This window comes from Lepeophtheirus salmonis, chromosome 1 (genome assembly GCF_016086655.4).
Source record: "Lepeophtheirus salmonis chromosome 1, UVic_Lsal_1.4, whole genome shotgun sequence".
Classification (NCBI taxonomy): Eukaryota; Metazoa; Arthropoda; class Copepoda; order Siphonostomatoida; family Caligidae; genus Lepeophtheirus; species Lepeophtheirus salmonis.
Window position 1 is genome coordinate 45955394 of NC_052131.2, and position 17588 is coordinate 45972981.

The following is a 17588-nucleotide window of genomic DNA, read 5'->3' on the forward strand; positions in this document are numbered from 1 at the left end:
CTTATTTAGCTTATTATAAACCGTTTATATAATAATTTTATTTGATGTTCAATAATTGGATTCAGTATAATCATATCAGTTAATTTAAATTCAAAATTTGAATACCAAATTTTAAGTTAATGAATTACTTTGGTTCATGTCCTGAAGTCTTTTTACTTTTTGAAGTCAAAGTATGAAAACAATAAAAATTAAGATGAAATATTAAGTGTTTAAAGTTATATTGATATTATACATGGATTTGCACAAGAAATACAGGATGACAAGATTTCTCTATAACAGAAAAGCTAAAACTGGCCACTGTGGATCCAAATTATCTTGCCGTATGATATCAGTTTATTTTCTTTGGTACAAAAATAAGCTCCTATATTATATATCCCCATATGTCCGTAAACTTATGCTGATAGTGGTAATTCTTCTTCGAGAACCTCAGCGTGCTTGATTATAAAGATATCGTGGATATCTTTATTGTAGTGACTAGTATATTCTTTGGTAAATCTCTCGTATTATGAAATTAGGAAAACTAGTGCCGTAGTAGTCTTGGAGTCAGAAAGGCCATTTCAATAAATGGGAGTTCAGTTGGGGGGTTTTCATCTTCCCCTCACGAAAGTCCTTGGTCAAGGAGGGGAATATCTAGCATCCTCCATCGTTATAAGGAAATATACTTACTGTCTCGGAGAAAAAATTGACATCTTGAATCATATATGACGACATACTTAGCCGTCTCGTGATTTGGCGAAGAAATAAGGACTCTTGGTGACTTGCTGCTGTTCATAAATATACTTATTTAATTTTTGCGATTCTCAAACATGTAATTACCTGAGGTCCAAAGCATTACAACAGTAATAATAAACAATAACCTTTGAGGTACTAAATGAAAAAGGGGAATTTCAGAGATTTCGTGGATAATGATCATCCATATTACTATATTTAAATTCAAGTAATTCAAACTTTATTGCATTAAGAACTTAACTGAAAGTTAATTTATATTTGTGAGGCTCGGTGGCAGGAAAAGGAAAAGCGACATCTTGCGAAAAAATTGTAACGCTGCACGTTTCTTTATCCTCAGGCTAACTGTCGCGTTTCGCTACTTGGTTTAATGCTTTAAGGAAAAGTATTTGACATTAGTATAAATATGGAAATACTGGCTCCAATTCTTATTGAGCTGGACTAAGATTTGATATGATATTTTAAATTATGGAATTATGGAGAAGTAGCAATAGAACTTTAAAATGTTCCTGAAAGAAAAGTGTCTTAAGATAAAATATTTTGAAAAGAAAAAGAATGAAAGGGGGGTAGTTGCTGGAGTGAAAGATTATGAGCTCATCAAGTCTACAACAAGATTGAAGAAAAGAACATTAATAATTCCAAAACACAAAGATACCAAAGCTCAAACAAGGCATGAGATCTTAACAGCTCACAAACAAACAAAAATTCGGTAATTTTTACCAGAATGTAAGATCTCTCAGAAATTATCAAAGACGACATGACTACACTGAGGCAAAGGCAAATATGAAGATGTTTTTTGCCTGTAGGACCAAAAAATAGAGGAAGAAAATTTTAAATGTTTTGAAAATTGTACTAAATGTGACCCAAAAGAATATATACACAATGGACACTGTATTGATAATAAAAGAGGGACATGGACTATGATTAGAAAATGACCTGGCATGCAATCAAGAAGACTATATGGTAATAGTTTCACTTATGGCTCATTTGAGATCATAGAGGTTACACTCCATGAAGGAAAAATTGTTGTACCAAATATTTATGGTTCAATTGAAGACAGAGCGGAATTTTACGATACAGTAGTTCTAAGTAATCTTGGGAACGTAAAAATAAAAAATTATCGGGGATTTGAATCTATTTTTTGATAAAGACTCTAACTCCATCAACTATGGAGGAGAATATAATCTAAAATCTAGGAACGTTTTGGAGATTCTGATAGAGGACTTGGGAATGCTGGACGCAATTCAATACTGGTATAAGGGCAGCTTTGTTGATACGTGGTAAACTAAAACAAAAAAAGCGTATAGATAATATAATTATTAGTAGGAAGTTGACCAAAAAAATGAAAAACATCAAAATATTGAATAACAGACGTTGAGACTATAAATCACTCACTTAGTAGAAAAAAAGGAGATGGGTCCTTCTGAAGAAGATATTGAAAAACACAAAATTCATAAAGAGGGCTTCCCTAGAATTGGATAAGGCTATAGTTAGACTAAAAAATAATCCAAATAACGCAAACAAACATATTGAGTCCTTGTTTAATGGAGTTGCAACAATTTCAATAGAATAAATGGAATGTGAAAGAATCAAAAGGGAAGGCAAGATTAGAAAATTAGAAACTCAACATCAATCCACGGAATCATATAATCAACAAATTAAGCTGACACAAAAAATCATGTTTGAATATCGGAGACTCTCTTTTTAGAAAATATATACATCGCCTTGGACAGATAAGTGAAGATTCATATCTTATGGAAAAGAGAGTATCAGCTTCTGAAAAATAAAAACACTCCAATAATGTCTCGGAAAAAATTAGCATGGAAGAAGCTGAGAAGTTATTTAGGAAGATACTCTCAAGAAAACGACATGGTATGAGAAAGAAAATAGTAAAAGAGCGGAGTGGTTTTTTTTTTGAGATAGATTCCAAGAAGTACATATATCAAAATGCATTTAAGGGAAGATAGGTCACCGGGTCTTAGTGGGACTACGGCGTCTTTTTTTAAACTGTTCTGTGACCAAACAGTGCAATTGGCCTTGCTGATAGCAGAGGGAATAATGAAAACAGGAATTATACCTCTATCTTAAATCACGGAATTATTACACTCATACCAAAACCTGATAGCTCCACTTCTGATCCAACAAGCTAGCGTCCAATAATTTTACTTGAAATTGTGAACAAAATAATAAGTTGTACAATTACTCAAAAGATAATGCCTACTCTAACCAGCATCATTCCTAAAGAACAAATTGGATTCATGCCCAAAATGCATATATTTGACATAACGTTGAAAATGCCCTAAATAGAGGTACTTTTAGTGCAATAATCGCAATAGATTTTCGTAAAGCCTTTTATAACATAAGCCATCGACTTGTTCTAAAACAAATTGAAGCAAATTTTGACGGTGACATTTTTATCATGGTTAGAGGTTACATTTCAAAGGTAGTCTCTTTCTTATATATGGATGGAGTTATCTCCAAAGCAATAAAGTTCAAAAGAGGTGCTCGTCAAGGTGAGTCTTTATCTTCATATCTTTTTAACTTGGCACTTTTAAGTACATAATAATAAACTGTTAGGAATTGAATTTGGTGGGAAAAAAAATAGTAGTCAATTCTACGCTGACGATAACTATAGAGGGTGAATTAGAAGAAGAAATTGAAAAGAAGGATATTGTTTGTGACTCTATGAGAGGTTCAGGAAGAAATCTGGCCTAGAAATCAACAAGGAGAAGATAAAAATTGGTACGAAGGTTTCTTTCTCGAAATCCATGGCAGGATGTGCACTCTTAGACTCCATCAAACAGTTGGAAATATTGTTCACAAAATATGGCACGGACATGACATATTTGAATGAATAAATAACCGAAATTGAGAGACACGCAATAATGATCAAAGATTAAAACATGAACTCCACCAAGAGGGCATTTTGGTGGAATTTCTATGTGTGCTCAAAGTTTATTTATTACTTGACGAGTGACTGGAAGGGAAGTTCATGAATCTGAAAAGGGTTCCATTATATTAGTAGAATGATGTTTCCCAAGGAAAGCATTCAACGTTTAGAAGGTCAAAGGAGTATGGGTGGCTTTGGTCTGAACTCACCGGAGAATATTATTTCCAAATTTTTGGAAAAATACTTGTCAGAATTGATAAAAAAGATATTCCATGGATGATCCATTTTAGAAATACACCAGATTTTAGTTTGCTTTTATTTGGTTCGGAACATTTACTCTCCTCATCTGAATTAAAGGACGTGGATATCGGATATTTTGGAAGGAACTTATTTATGGGGAAAGGATTTGAGGATGAAGATCTTCCTATATTCGTAATGGTGGAAGCACCATATAAACACAGATAAATCCCATCGATTTACTGAAGAGTGTGTGCTTTGCCCTGCTTTGCGATGATATGGACAACTTATAATCGTACGATGCTATGGAGATTAGTTTGTCGATGGGTACAAAGCCAAAAACAGGCAGAGTAGCCTTTTCATCAAATCTAGCTCTCTTCACATTGAATTCAACAAGTGTTGTGTTCTTGTATTCTTTACCTTCGTGTAGCTTAAGGAACTGTTCCTTCAGTTTGCCGTTGCTAGACTAGAATTGATCAACTTGGAGGTGCAAATCATGCATTGAGGCCTCTAACTCCCATCTCGTTCCTTTATACACGTGAATCAATATTGTACTAATGAACTCACCAAATTCCTTGTAGTTCAGATATCAAGGCTTAGCAATATGGCTTGATCACCTGCAGCCAGTTATCGACAACCGGAGTGCAACGTCAAAAATAACGCGAATGGGGGCTGTATCTATTTTGCGTAACACATTTTCACCGAGCAATTAAATATTCGTAATCTAACACGGAGAAGAGATTTTTTTAATCTCAGAGCAGGGCAACCCCATTGTTTTTTCATGGTTGGTATCCCCCGCTCTGAGCGATGCAACGCAGTTACGGTACACTCACACAGAAGGTTTGTTGCCCCAGTCGACAGTCGCGTCAGTGGATAAAAGGGATAGTCAAACCTCTGAGAGTGTCTCACCGAACCCCAGGTGAAAAACAACTATTCTAGATAGTATTTGAACTCATTGACTATTCCTCTTTATTTATTATTTATTTTATCATTATTTTCTTTTTTTTCTTCTTCTCAAAGCAATATAATTAATATGATCGAGATACAACAGTAAAGTTCGAAACGTTAACATACTAATGTGGCAAAAATGTATTGCGGAAAAATTACCAACACCAAAAATGTAGGGAGAAAAATTATCGGTCATGTTATCAATATATGAATCAATGACTGACAATGACTATGAGTATGAAAATACACGAATGATAATCGAAAGTCCATGTACTATATTTACTATAGTAAAATTAAAGGTGGGCTGTTAGGTCAAATAGATTACTGTTTTGAGATTGGAAAAGGAAAACATTTGGTAGATTTTACTTTTTTCTTTCTTCTTTTTTCCATAATTATTTATTCACATTTCTTGTACATGTCTCTCTCTAATAAAGACTATAGTTTGCCGCTTACCTTAGTAATATTGAATATATTGAATTATCATTATTTGTCAAATGCCTTTAAAAAGTTTGCCCTCCGCCTGGATTGCATTTAATTGGATCTTCATCTATCCATTTACCTCGTAGTTTATATTTTTCAATTTGGATATCCTAGTAACACGTCTTTTGATCATCTCTTCATGTTCTGTTCAAGGGATATCGTCTCTTTGTGCCTCACTCGATGGATTTCATCTTCTTTAATGGAAGGATTGTTAATTGTGCAGACGCCCCCCTTCCCTTACAAGGTGTGTGATATTTACCTTCGAAACTCGTGCATAATAAAATTAATATAAGTGATTTTCCCTGCACTAATGCTATTTTAAATGTAGAAAGTTATCTCCAATGAAGAGATTATTGCAGAAACTGAGGATTATTTCGAGGCAAAGGATAAAGAGTTTTATAAAAGTGGGATTGAAATCTTTGAGCGGTGCTGGAGTGATGGTGTTGCAATAGTTGGAGATTATATTGATGGATAAAGAGAATTTTGACAACAAAAAAAACAACCGTGAGATCTTTGTTAAGCCCGAAACTTTTCTGTCCATCTGTTATATGTCTTATAGGTTGATTAATTAGTGTTGTTTTTTATATATTATCATTATGAAAACACATTACTGTTGTATGCTTGAATGTGTTTCGAATATTTACCATTGTAATACTCTAAATAAATTAAATAATAAACAAACACGACAGTAATTTTAATGGAACAAGTACTAATCACTTTTCTTGGTCAATTATTTAATTATCATTCGACATGATGAATTATTCACATTGGAAAAGACCCATGAATTGAAGAACAACTACAATATCAGGAAAGAGCTGTGATTTCCACTTCGTTTTGATCCAGAATGTGTCAGAAGAAGAGGCGATTGGCTGTAGTAAGGCAAACCACTGAAAGGATTCACGCAAGCACTCAAAGATCGTTTATATAATGTAAAAAATATAATTTAACAATAATCTTTTATATATATATATATACTTTGAATATTTCCGGATACAATCAATTTTTCTTATGAAAAGTATCAGTTTCCTTTATCTGGATTTCATATGTTTCAGTAATCTATAATTACATTGGAAAAATTTCGAGTTGAAATTCATATATACACATCCAAATTTTTTGTTCATTTAATATTTCTTTTTGGCAATCAAAAAAGTACTAACATGAATGTCGAAATCGACAATTTAAATTAATTTATCACCATATTCGACCATTTGCCTTGCATCTTTGGCAAAAAATTACCGAAACGGAAATAAATAAAACCAAAATTAGGCTTAATTGGCTGTTACTGTATCAAGACCATCAGCACTAATCACATTTTCAATCCTCTTGCTTGCATTTTTGCTTTGTTCAAATAGAAACGCTAAAATATGACATATTTTCTCTTTATTGGTGTCCAACTTTGACGCAAACGTTCAATAATCACAAATCTGTCTGAAAAGTTTTTTTTTTTTTTAGTATTGTATCTTATTTTTCAAATGCCGTTGGGTATAAACCGATCGCACTTATACAACACGATATAGAAATTACTAAAGCCATCTATTGGAAAATAATGCATATATTATTTTTACTACACCTACTACATATGTGACTCTTACGATGGGATATTTCATCAAATTATAAGAGAACGAAAGTGTAAAATTGTCCTTTTTTGGACAAAGGGCTTGATGTGAAATGGGTCAATTCAAAATTTCATAGAGAAAACAATTTTGAATTTACTATGAAATAGGTAAAACACGTCCTCTCATGAGAAAATCCGAAAATTGTAGATATTTTATATACTTCGGATACAAGAAAAATCCAATTATAATCAACCTTTCATCTCAATCTGGATCAAATGAATAGAAAAAAAATAGTGGTTTATTATTGTTGTTTTTTATAAGTGTTTTTTTTTAGTTTTTTTAAATAATATTGGCTCAAGAGCTTATTACGAATGTGTACCAGTATAAAAAAATTGGTAAAAATAGTACTTAGAATCGGTCCATCGACGAATTTGGTTTTCGGTTCCGTCTTAAGGAGTTTTTTCAATAGCGAGTTTTTGGGCCAGACTGCTGTTTCAGAGCGTGGACCAATATTTTTCTGTCTCAACTTATAACCTATATTTTTCTGTCTTAATTTATGGACTGACGTTTTTCGGTCTAACTATAAAAAGCGATTTTTTCGGTTCTAGGATGTTACGCCCCAGGCAGTTTAGTCCTGGGAAGTTTCCCCTCATACATATATTATAGGATAAATGTATATAATTTAAGCTTTAAAATGAGTTCTCCCCCACTTGAAGTCATTCGTTATGCATTTTTGCATTCATTAGTGTCAAATGAGCGCATAAAATTCAATTTTAATATATTTTGAAATAGAAAATATCAAACATTTAAACAATTAGCGTAAGCCTCAGAAGCGTATAAGGACCTTAATAATATAAAACAATACTCTGAACTAACCTCACTCCTAACTCTAACACTAAGATGAAGAATAGCCCAGCTATAACAATGAAACCATTTAGGGAGTATTAATTCTTATTAAACAAAGATCTTATATATATCATAAATATACGGATAATCTTGAAAACGATATGTTCCAGAAAGAAATACTATATAGAAATAACGTTCAGAATAATTTAAAATGTATCTAACCAATAATTAGAATATGAAATATATAATCATTTGGAATTTATATATGCTTTTAATTTGACCATTGCTAAGGCCTATGATCATTCTTAATTCATTAAGAGCGGAATAATTACATTTCTTTGTTCTCGAAGTGTTACAGCCAAAGGAATCAAAGGTATATACTTTTAACTTGATCATCCGTCTCAAGAGATGCTCGAATTCAAAGATCTGAATTCCAGGAGGGACAACGGCATGAAAATTTATACAAACTATCTCTGTTTAAATTTTATTTTAAACAATTTGAAAACACATATCAAGTCATAAACAATTTATATGTAAAATCGGTCTAGACCAAATTGTTCGTTTGGACGGATCAAGACCGAATTTTTTTTTATGAGATCGTTCTAGACCATACTTTTAAAATGATTGAATGAGTTCAATCCAACAAAAATCATAACGGTCTAAGAGCGTTCTAGGATATCCAGACCAAAAACCCAATACTTTTAAAAAATTATGAAAAAAAAAAATGAAATTTTATGAATCAAGAATCAAATGAGTTAAATATTGACCAAAAAAATGTCTTACCTTCCAGCTCTACGAGGAATGGTAAAGTTTTGTTCCTTTATATTTGTCTATTATTCTTATTTTAAGGGGAAAACATCTTGCGACAAATGGAAGGTAAAGAAAAAAACAAAAAACTTTTCAGATACAGACATTAGTTTCATGTGTTGTAAACCGTAAACCAAATGTTTATATATATATATGTAGAAGAAAGACATAGAAATATTTTATTTCCCTCCTTTTTTTATATAAACAAAGGGATTTATACAATTATGTACACACATATATAATAGGATTTTGTGGAAATAACTTTGATATAAAATAATTACCTTCAGCTCTTCCGTAAAAAATAAAAAGAGAGAGAAACCAACAACAACGAAAAGGTAATAATAACAAGGGTAGATAATAAGAGCAGTGCGGATATAATATTCTGAAAAGGTTAATTGAAGAAAACCAGAAAGTTAATTAAAGTTTCATAGTCATACGTCATAGATAGAGTCGTAAAAAATATGACGTGCCTCTATGCTAAAAGAATTGGAAAATGAACAGAGGCACCTTAATAATTTTGATAAATGTTTGGGAAGAAAGCATCTGTAATATTCATAGAGTATTAAATTAGCTGCGAGCAGCTATTGGAAGAAGGAACTACACACAAATATCTCCGATATGGGATCCTCAATTCTACTCCGAGTCCAACAAGGTTTTCCAACTATAACTTCTGAGGCAACTATGATTGCTAATGATCTATAAATATAACTTACCAGTATGTATAAATATAAGAAACGTTTTTACGTGGTAATCCTGACAATTTGAAGAATATTTTGGAAGAGAGAAGCTGATCTTCCATGACGTTTCATTAGTGAGCGACTATGAGACGTAAAAATTAAAGGCAAATCCCTCTTCGTATCTTGCAAGGACATAGCCTGGACATACTCTGATGTCGATCTTCAATTCTACTCAGATTACAACAAATAATTTCCAAGTCCAAAGCAAACCCTCATTAGTAGCAATATAAAAATATGACTACCGGTAAGTAAAAATGAACGTGGTCACACTGATAATTTGAAGAATGTTTTGGAGGAGGAGGAGAGCAGCCTAGCTGTCATGACGTGTGATTATATCAGCTGCAATCAGCTATGAGATGTAGGAAATAAAGACAAATCTCCCTTCGTACCATGCAAGGACATTGGTAGGACTTTCTCTGAGGTCGATCCTTAATTCTACTCTGAGTCCCACAGGGACCTACACTCATAACTCCCGAGGAAATCCCGGTATGTAAAGAGGAAAGAAACCCCAAAATAAACGTGTTATTTCTGACAATATGAAGAATCTTTTGGAGGAGAACCGCTTGGATTACACAACTGCTGCACAGAGTCGTGAGTGGAAGGAAATAAACAAAAATCCCACTCTGTATATAACAGGGACATAAAAGCCTGAATTACTGCGATGTCAATATGTACTTATAATCCGAGTCAAACAAGGACGTTCACTTTTAACTCTCCTACAAATCCTTGTTGTTACTCTCCGTCTTTCACGAGTACACAAATTAGTGATTACTTTATATTTAGATATCCCTTCTCAACCATTAAGTAATAAGGATAAAAGCCTTAGAAAATTAAATTAATTATTCAGGTTCCAACTATGTAGAAAAAGGTACTCCCGCATTCTAGGACATATTTTATTCACCTCTCTCTCTCTCTGTCTATAATTGTATGTAAATTAGAGAATACTCAAAGTATCAAACTCAATTAACTACTCTGTTTGACACATTGACTTGAATATACATATTAATAATAACTAAATAGTCAAAGTCAATATTTGAAAAAGTTTGTGAGTTAAATTTTATAAATGGGAAACTTTTATATTTATGTTGAAATAATTCTATTTTTTCAAAAATATTGTCTTCAACATATTTATTATTAAAGAGTTATTCTCCCCTTCCTTTCTCTCTGCTACATCTGCTACTAGGAAAGAGGAACGACTGAAAGTGATGTTAGCTAGGTGGCAGCAATCATTGTTAAATGGAAGGGATGAGCGCCATGTGGGTTTCGGATGCTTGGGAGGTGTGGGTGATGGAATGAGGACAGAAACTTATTTAGTTAAACGTCTCGCATCGTTCCATGCTTGCTTCTCAGAGGGGTTCATAAGGTAAGCCGGTTTACTTCTCTCAATGGATATGTGATCCATTTTGCATGTACAGTCCTATCGGTTCTTGGAATTTTTCATACAAATTAGATAATGGTAGAGAGGACTGACGGCTGTAGGTTCTGTGAACAAGTGGAGGAGCATTGGTTGGATAATGACAGTGTGTGATAAACGGAAGTCCACGTACGAGCGAGCAAACGACGTGCGGACTCGTAAACGACGCGAGGCAGATATGTTACCAGAAAAGAAAAGCACCTAATACGGATTTTATGGTTCTCTATGTATTGTATTTATATAATAATACAGTTGGCAAAACTCAGAGTCAATTCTACATGTACATTGTGCAAGATAAAATCGGTACTTGACCTTAAATCAATCTGGATTACTATAGGGTGAATATTTTAAAATACTATGTTTCGTTATTGAAAATAGTGACTATTATGGTTCATAAAAAATGATCAAAAACTTTCAAAAATCAACATTTGTCAGCATGGAGGCGAAAAGAGAAAGGATGTCTTATTTGCACTACACCCAAGATAGTTTTGAGAATATCATGAAGGTCGTAAGGTTTTCTCGGAGTTTACAAGATTAAGAGCATGGTGGTTTCAGGTCAAAGCCTTGAGAGGTTCCTAGTAGCGGTAGGTAGCTGTAAGAAGGTATGTGAAGGATTTGGGGAATATCTTTTAGTCTTATGTAGAACGACATCCCCAACTGCTTTCAACGGCAACCAAGGCCAACTGGGTCATGAGAGGGCAGAATTGTTAAACTTGGTTAAATCTTTTATTGCTCAACACTTTGCATCCTCTCAAACAAAAAATTTTGGACTTTTGAAAAAATGAAAGACATATCAATAAAGAAGTCTGTGATAAAGTCTCAATGTTGTACTCATTTCCACTTTTTACCTCATTTGTTCTTTATTAAAAAGTCCAGGATTTTACCTCACATAATGTTTTTATACTTATATATATGTACGAAGTGTGTTCAAAAAGTAAGGTGACTTTGTATTTTTAGGGGGAAAAAATTATTAATTCATCAATAATTATTTTTTCCCCTTCAAAGTAATCTCGCTCACTTTTGCCAACGCTTTTTCCAATCCTCAAAGCATTTCCCACAAGTACTTTTCGGTATAGCCGTGCGCTCTTCTAACGATGCTGTCATTATCAATCGTTTCAAATCTCTGTCTTTTAATAGGTCTGCTCAGTTTTGGGGAAAAAAAGAAAGAAAAAGTCAAATGGGGCCAAATTCGGTAAATATGGTGACTGATGCATTATTGAGGTGCTGTTTTTGGCCAAGTGAGTAGCACCATTATCATGATGCAAAAGCCATGAATTGTTTTTCTACCATTCTGAGCATTTTATTTATATTGCTTCTCTTAAGCAGCGCATAACTTTAAGATACTACTCTTTATTGTCTGTAGGATCATATGGTAAGAACTCCCGATGTATTATACCATGTTAGTCGAAAAAACAGTGATCAAAATTTGATATTTAATCGAATTTGGTGTGTGTGGTGTTTTTTTTTTTTTTTTGCCTTGGCTCAACTGGGCTCTTCCATTGGGACAATTGGGCTTTTGCTTCGATGTCATAATCATATCCCATGATTCCTCACCAGTTATTAGCCTTTTGAAAAAATAATTATAATCATTGACGTCTGTCATTAGCTCATGAGCGATACTCATGCGACAATACTTTTCGTCAAAATTAAGCAGTTTCAGAGCAAACTTCGCTGGCACTCGTCTCATGCCCAAAACGTTCGAAAAAAAATTATTGCACGAGCCAACCGATATGTCAATATCCTCAGTAACTCCTCTGATAGTGATTCGAAGATTTTTAAAAACAATTTTCTTCACTCCTTCAACGAGGCTCGTCATTGGCATCTTCCTCCGGCCATCTTGGAAGAGTTTGTAACGCTTGTAAAAAAAAAATTTACTCTGAAAATTTTCACTGTTTGCCTCTGTATAACTCAACCTTCATTAATTATTAAATTAGTAAGTTTTCAAACCTCATTGTTAACCTCAGCTACAGTAAGATGAATTATTTTAATATTATATATATACATCCCCTTTTCTTTTGTTTTAATATGAGGGGCTGAGTTTTATCGACACACGCCCATTGTTAAAAATAAGTCCTCTTTAGACAAACAAACAGAAATACCGGCAGACAAACTTTGCTTGAAGAATATAGACATTGAACATATTATATTTATATTTCATTAGTCTTTTTAATTCCCATCTGGTAAATAACTAAGTTTCTACTTAAAACATGCTTATAAAAATGCTTAAACTAAAAATACAAATAAAATTTGCTACTTAAAATGTGATGAAATTATTATTGGAGTTGAAATAACTTCGTTTTCGGTACCATGTAAATAGAAGATGTAAAGAAAATTTATTTAAAGAAAACTTTTTTACTTCACTTTTAAAGTAATGACAAACTATTATTGTGGAAATGAAAGTAGAGAATTAAAAAGGTTCTCAAGTTTTACTAAACCAATTCAATTGCATTGTTTAGCCTGACTATTTGTATAGTAGACGTATAATTAATAGCCTCTGCACCATTTTATAACTATGAATCTTTTGTTAGTTTCTTATGGTTTTGACTTTGTCATTTGAGGTGTTATTCAAAGTGACTTCATTGAAGCAAGATTTAGAAGATATAGGTAGACAGTTGTCTGGTGCAAATTACTTTTTGCCTGTGAAGAACTGCTTGGAAGGGGGAAAAAATATGCGAGTGAAGTCATCTATCAAATTCTTTAAAATGAAGATAAGTGATATTAAGGAAGTGTTGGTTATTTGAAGATCTAACACATAATAAGAAAAAATTGGTTAAGCTTCTGTCAATGTTAGAAGCTGATAGTTTAATGGAATGTGATTGTGATGAACTTGACTCAAATTTATTATTTTTTATAAGCTCGAAACCTGAAGAAATCTGTGTCATGCAACTATTGTCAATCCAAATTTTGTTCACTTAAAGAATTTCCCAATATTAATTTTGAAGAAGGATTTATGGATGATGAGTCTCAAACAGTCAAAGATTCTTTCATCAATATGATAAATCGAGGAGGCCTTGTATATCCTTCAGATTCTAGTTATTTAATTTGTATCGTTTCCTGGGATCTATATGAATCAATTACACAAAATACAGACGCCAGAGCGATATTTTTAAACTGTGCTAATCAAAAAGATATATTTGTATCTATGAAAGAAATTATTTATCATGAAAACTGTGAGTTTTTTGATAATATAAAATTTATATGTAATTTTTACAACAATAATTTAGACTGTTATATTTCCAAAATTTCTGGCACTATGTTTAATATTTATATTAAATATATTAATATAGCGTAATTCATAAAACTAAAAAAAGAAAACCATAATATCCCTTAAACAAGAATAGTTCAACACAAAAAATAACAAAATTCAATTAAAATAATAATTATTATTATAGAATTATTTAAATGATTTGGAGAAAATTGTTCAATAAAGCATAATATATATACTACTATTTTTTTATTTTTTGGGGGGTTATTTTATGTAAATAATACAACTTGACTACATATGATTTTGGCCCAAACATGAAAGAGGGAAAAAATTACACTCCCTCCATATAAATAATTTTCCCCTTGGGTTAATCTACCTACAACCTTTAAGAACATATTCTTGCTATGAATTTCTTTGATGTACTGTTTGTAATAACTATTTAGAATATCCTCAAAAATTGACTACATCAACCACAAATTCTACTTACACCCACGTCATATTTTGCATATTAAACAAAAACAGCTGCTTTGTTTATAAAAAGAGCGAGTTTTAATCATATTTTAATTAAAAAGTTAGAAGTTTTTTTGTTTTTTTTTATAAGTTTTATTTTGTGCATAAATTTAATTGTTTTCTACCTATTAAAAAATAATGTTGTTTTGATATGTAAAACCAACAGTTGACTTGGAAAGTACAATTTGTATACCTGCATTTTACACAACTTGAGCACTTTAATAGTTATCTATAGACTGCATAGTTTTAAAGTGGAGTGAAATGGGAGACAACTCATAAATTTAAACTAAATTGGCAAAAACAAAGAAAAATGACTGATTTTATAGACTAAATCTGCTTGGAACTTAATTCAAGACTATCTAAAAACAAATGTATCGGTAGGGGGTGGGGAGAGGGGCTAGTTGGTTCACTTTTTACGTTCCGGCATATTACTCTGCTGTTAAAATCTTTTTTTTTTTTTTTTTTTTTTTTTTTTTTTTTTGTAAAGATTGATACAATATGCCACTTTTGCCATGGATTTTTGATGTGACTTTAGCTGTAATATCTACTTAAATGACTGTATTTTTTTGGCAATTTTCCCCCATCTCTAGGGGAAAGTTATCCAATTGTAACAGTCTTTAAGTGATGGTAAAAAAATAAGAGTCTTCATCGGTATAATTAAAATAAAATTTCATTTCACCAAAAATATATAAATCAAATAATTTATAAGTTAATAAATATATAAATTATAGAGGGAATAAATCAGAAATTAAACATAAATTTAACGTAATTAAAGTGATATCACATATGTGTATTCAAAATTGTTGGGATTTTTAAGTAGCTCTTTCTTGCATTTTTTTAATCTTTTTTTTTCCTCTCTAACTATTTTTTGCCTTCAAATCTATCTATATAAATACTTACATTAACTCTAAATAGATAAGTTTTCATAAAATACAACGAGTTAACTCAAATTTAGTAAGTACTTGAGTTTCAAAAGAAAATTTTAAAAAATACTCCGAAGTTGTATGATAAGGAAATATGTTACAGCTTAGCATTGGCTGCACGGTTTTTATTGCAATTACTTATTTCATGATAGAGTTGGTGCACCACTCAAAGATGACTCAGCTAATTTAATTAACTGCCATGGCAGATAAGCCGCTCTTCTAGAAAACATTAGTGTAGAATTGAGGATCGAAAACGGAGTAATTCTTGCCTATATCATTACTAGATACGGAGTGGGGTTTGTGCGAATTTCCTTCATCACGAAGCTGCTCACAGCTAATTTAATGAACAGCATTGACAGCTAAGCCTTCTCTTACCGAAAACATTCCTCAAATTGTTTATTTTCGGTTTCAATTTCTACATACCAAAAAAGCTTACTTTTTAAAACCCATTTTATATTTTTTAGCTCATCTTAGCAAACAAAAATCATTAATCTACCTTTCAATGCATCAGAGTATACTATATCATTGTTTATACTAGCATTTAAGCATTCAAATATTTGTCTAGTAAGGATTATGAGTGTGTAAAATATATATATTCATTTGACGAAATTCTATAATTACTTGTACATATAATTAATTATTTAAAGTTATTTGACTTTTTGAATGATCAAAGAGCAATCAATCAGGACACTAAATAACGACCGTTTTGTTTGATATCAGTATATAATAAGTAGGTAAAATATTTTCATGATTGCATGCAGAGTTACTTTACCTGAGTTGATTTGATTTTCTTGTATTTATTATTGATGAGTTTTGTCAAAAGTCTTGTCAGCTTGTAAATTGGATTATAATTTCTTTATAGATACATATAATATTATACATGTATAATATTTACTTGTAAAAGTCCAAAGGAGAAAATAAGAGTTCTTCCTCGTTGAATTGTTTTTAACTACTTATTACTGAGAAAACTTTATGTTTCTATTAAGTATATTTAGGTTGTTTTTTTAAAGTCCCTTTGTTAAAGGAAACTTGGACCTTTCTTTTCTAACCTAATGCGGTCTCTATTTTTTTCCTTCTTTTAAAGCAGACACAAAATATACCTATGTAATAATTAGATTACGTTGGTGTTTCTTTTTCTGCAATACTTATAGATATGGTATATGAATTAGTTGTAAAAATGCATTTCCCATTTTCCTCACAATAAATCATGTGGTCAACATACAAACAATATTGAACAAAAATCTAGAACAGAAACAAAAATCCTATATTTTTACTTAATAGATATAGAATGAAACGTTAAAACTATCATCCAAAAGAGAACAACACCATAGCTTTATTTTTACCGAAAAAATTTATTCCAGTTACTAGATAATGTAGTAAAGCTGACATACAGTTGCATTCAGCCTCACTAAACACCTCACTCTGTCATGTAAAAACTCAAAGATTTGTGAACTTTTCAATTAATTTTGGGAAATAAATTGTAATACACATTATCAGGGGCCTCGGCGGGATCATATGAATATATATATATTTTTTGGGGGGATGGTAGCTTTGTTTTGGGAATTTTTTGTTACAAATCAAAAAAATTAATTTTTTCCTAAGATATTTGAATATTTAATTTTTTGGAAAAAAAAAAATCAAAATCTACAGCTGTTTACAAAAAATTTGGAATATTTAATTTTTTGATAAAAAAATTAAATACTAATTTTTTTGCAGAAAAAATCCCAAAATAAAATTATTTGGGAAAAAATTTCAAAAATCTATAAGTATTAAGATTACTGCCAAATATGCAGTACAGAGTGATATCTAGATAGGCCTCTAAGTCTATTGAAATACATTTCTATTAACCTTGGAGTGTTTTTCTATTGTTTTCCTGCCTAATAAAGGAAAGGTTTTGTATGTCCATTTTCCCGTCCAAAAATATCATTTTTTCATACCAGTCTGGAAAAATGAGCAATTTTAAAACCAAAAACACAAAATGAACAATTTTTCACAAATAGGTTAAAATGAGCAATTTTTTGAGCAACTGAGCGATACTTGACAATTCCTAAGTCGACTTATTAGATTTAATTATATTCAAAATTGGGTTTAGTGTAAGCCAGATATTTTTTTAAATATTTATATTTTTTCCCCAACAGAGGGGTGTTTTAAGAACCACTTTTTAGGGTTGTCCAACTCATCTTTGGAAGGAACCATTTTACGTCAAGGAATACTTGAATTTAATAACTACATAGTAATATCACTTTCATAACGTCTCAAATAATAATGAGTAAATAAATTAAAGGACTTTTGTCAAGAAGTGACTCAAT

At 31.6% G+C, this 17588-nt stretch overlaps 1 protein-coding gene across 3 annotated transcripts in view; it reads right to left on the bottom strand.

The window, feature by feature from the left end:
- Dnai2 (dynein, axonemal, intermediate chain 2) overlaps positions 1–16261 on the bottom strand; it is a 53021-nt gene extending 36760 nt beyond the window's left edge. The window contains exons 1-2 of one of the 3 annotated variants that reach the window (XM_071894041.1): positions 16175–16240; positions 16052–16111 (exon numbers count right to left, since the gene is read on the bottom strand). The gene's annotated coding sequence lies outside the window, so the exon portion shown is untranslated. Of the gene's footprint in view, positions 1–8466; positions 8564–16051 lie in introns of those variants that run through there. The other 2 variants (XM_071894040.1, XM_040727191.2) reach the window with 2 other exon arrangements.
- Between the last annotated feature and the right edge of the window lie 1327 nt (positions 16262–17588).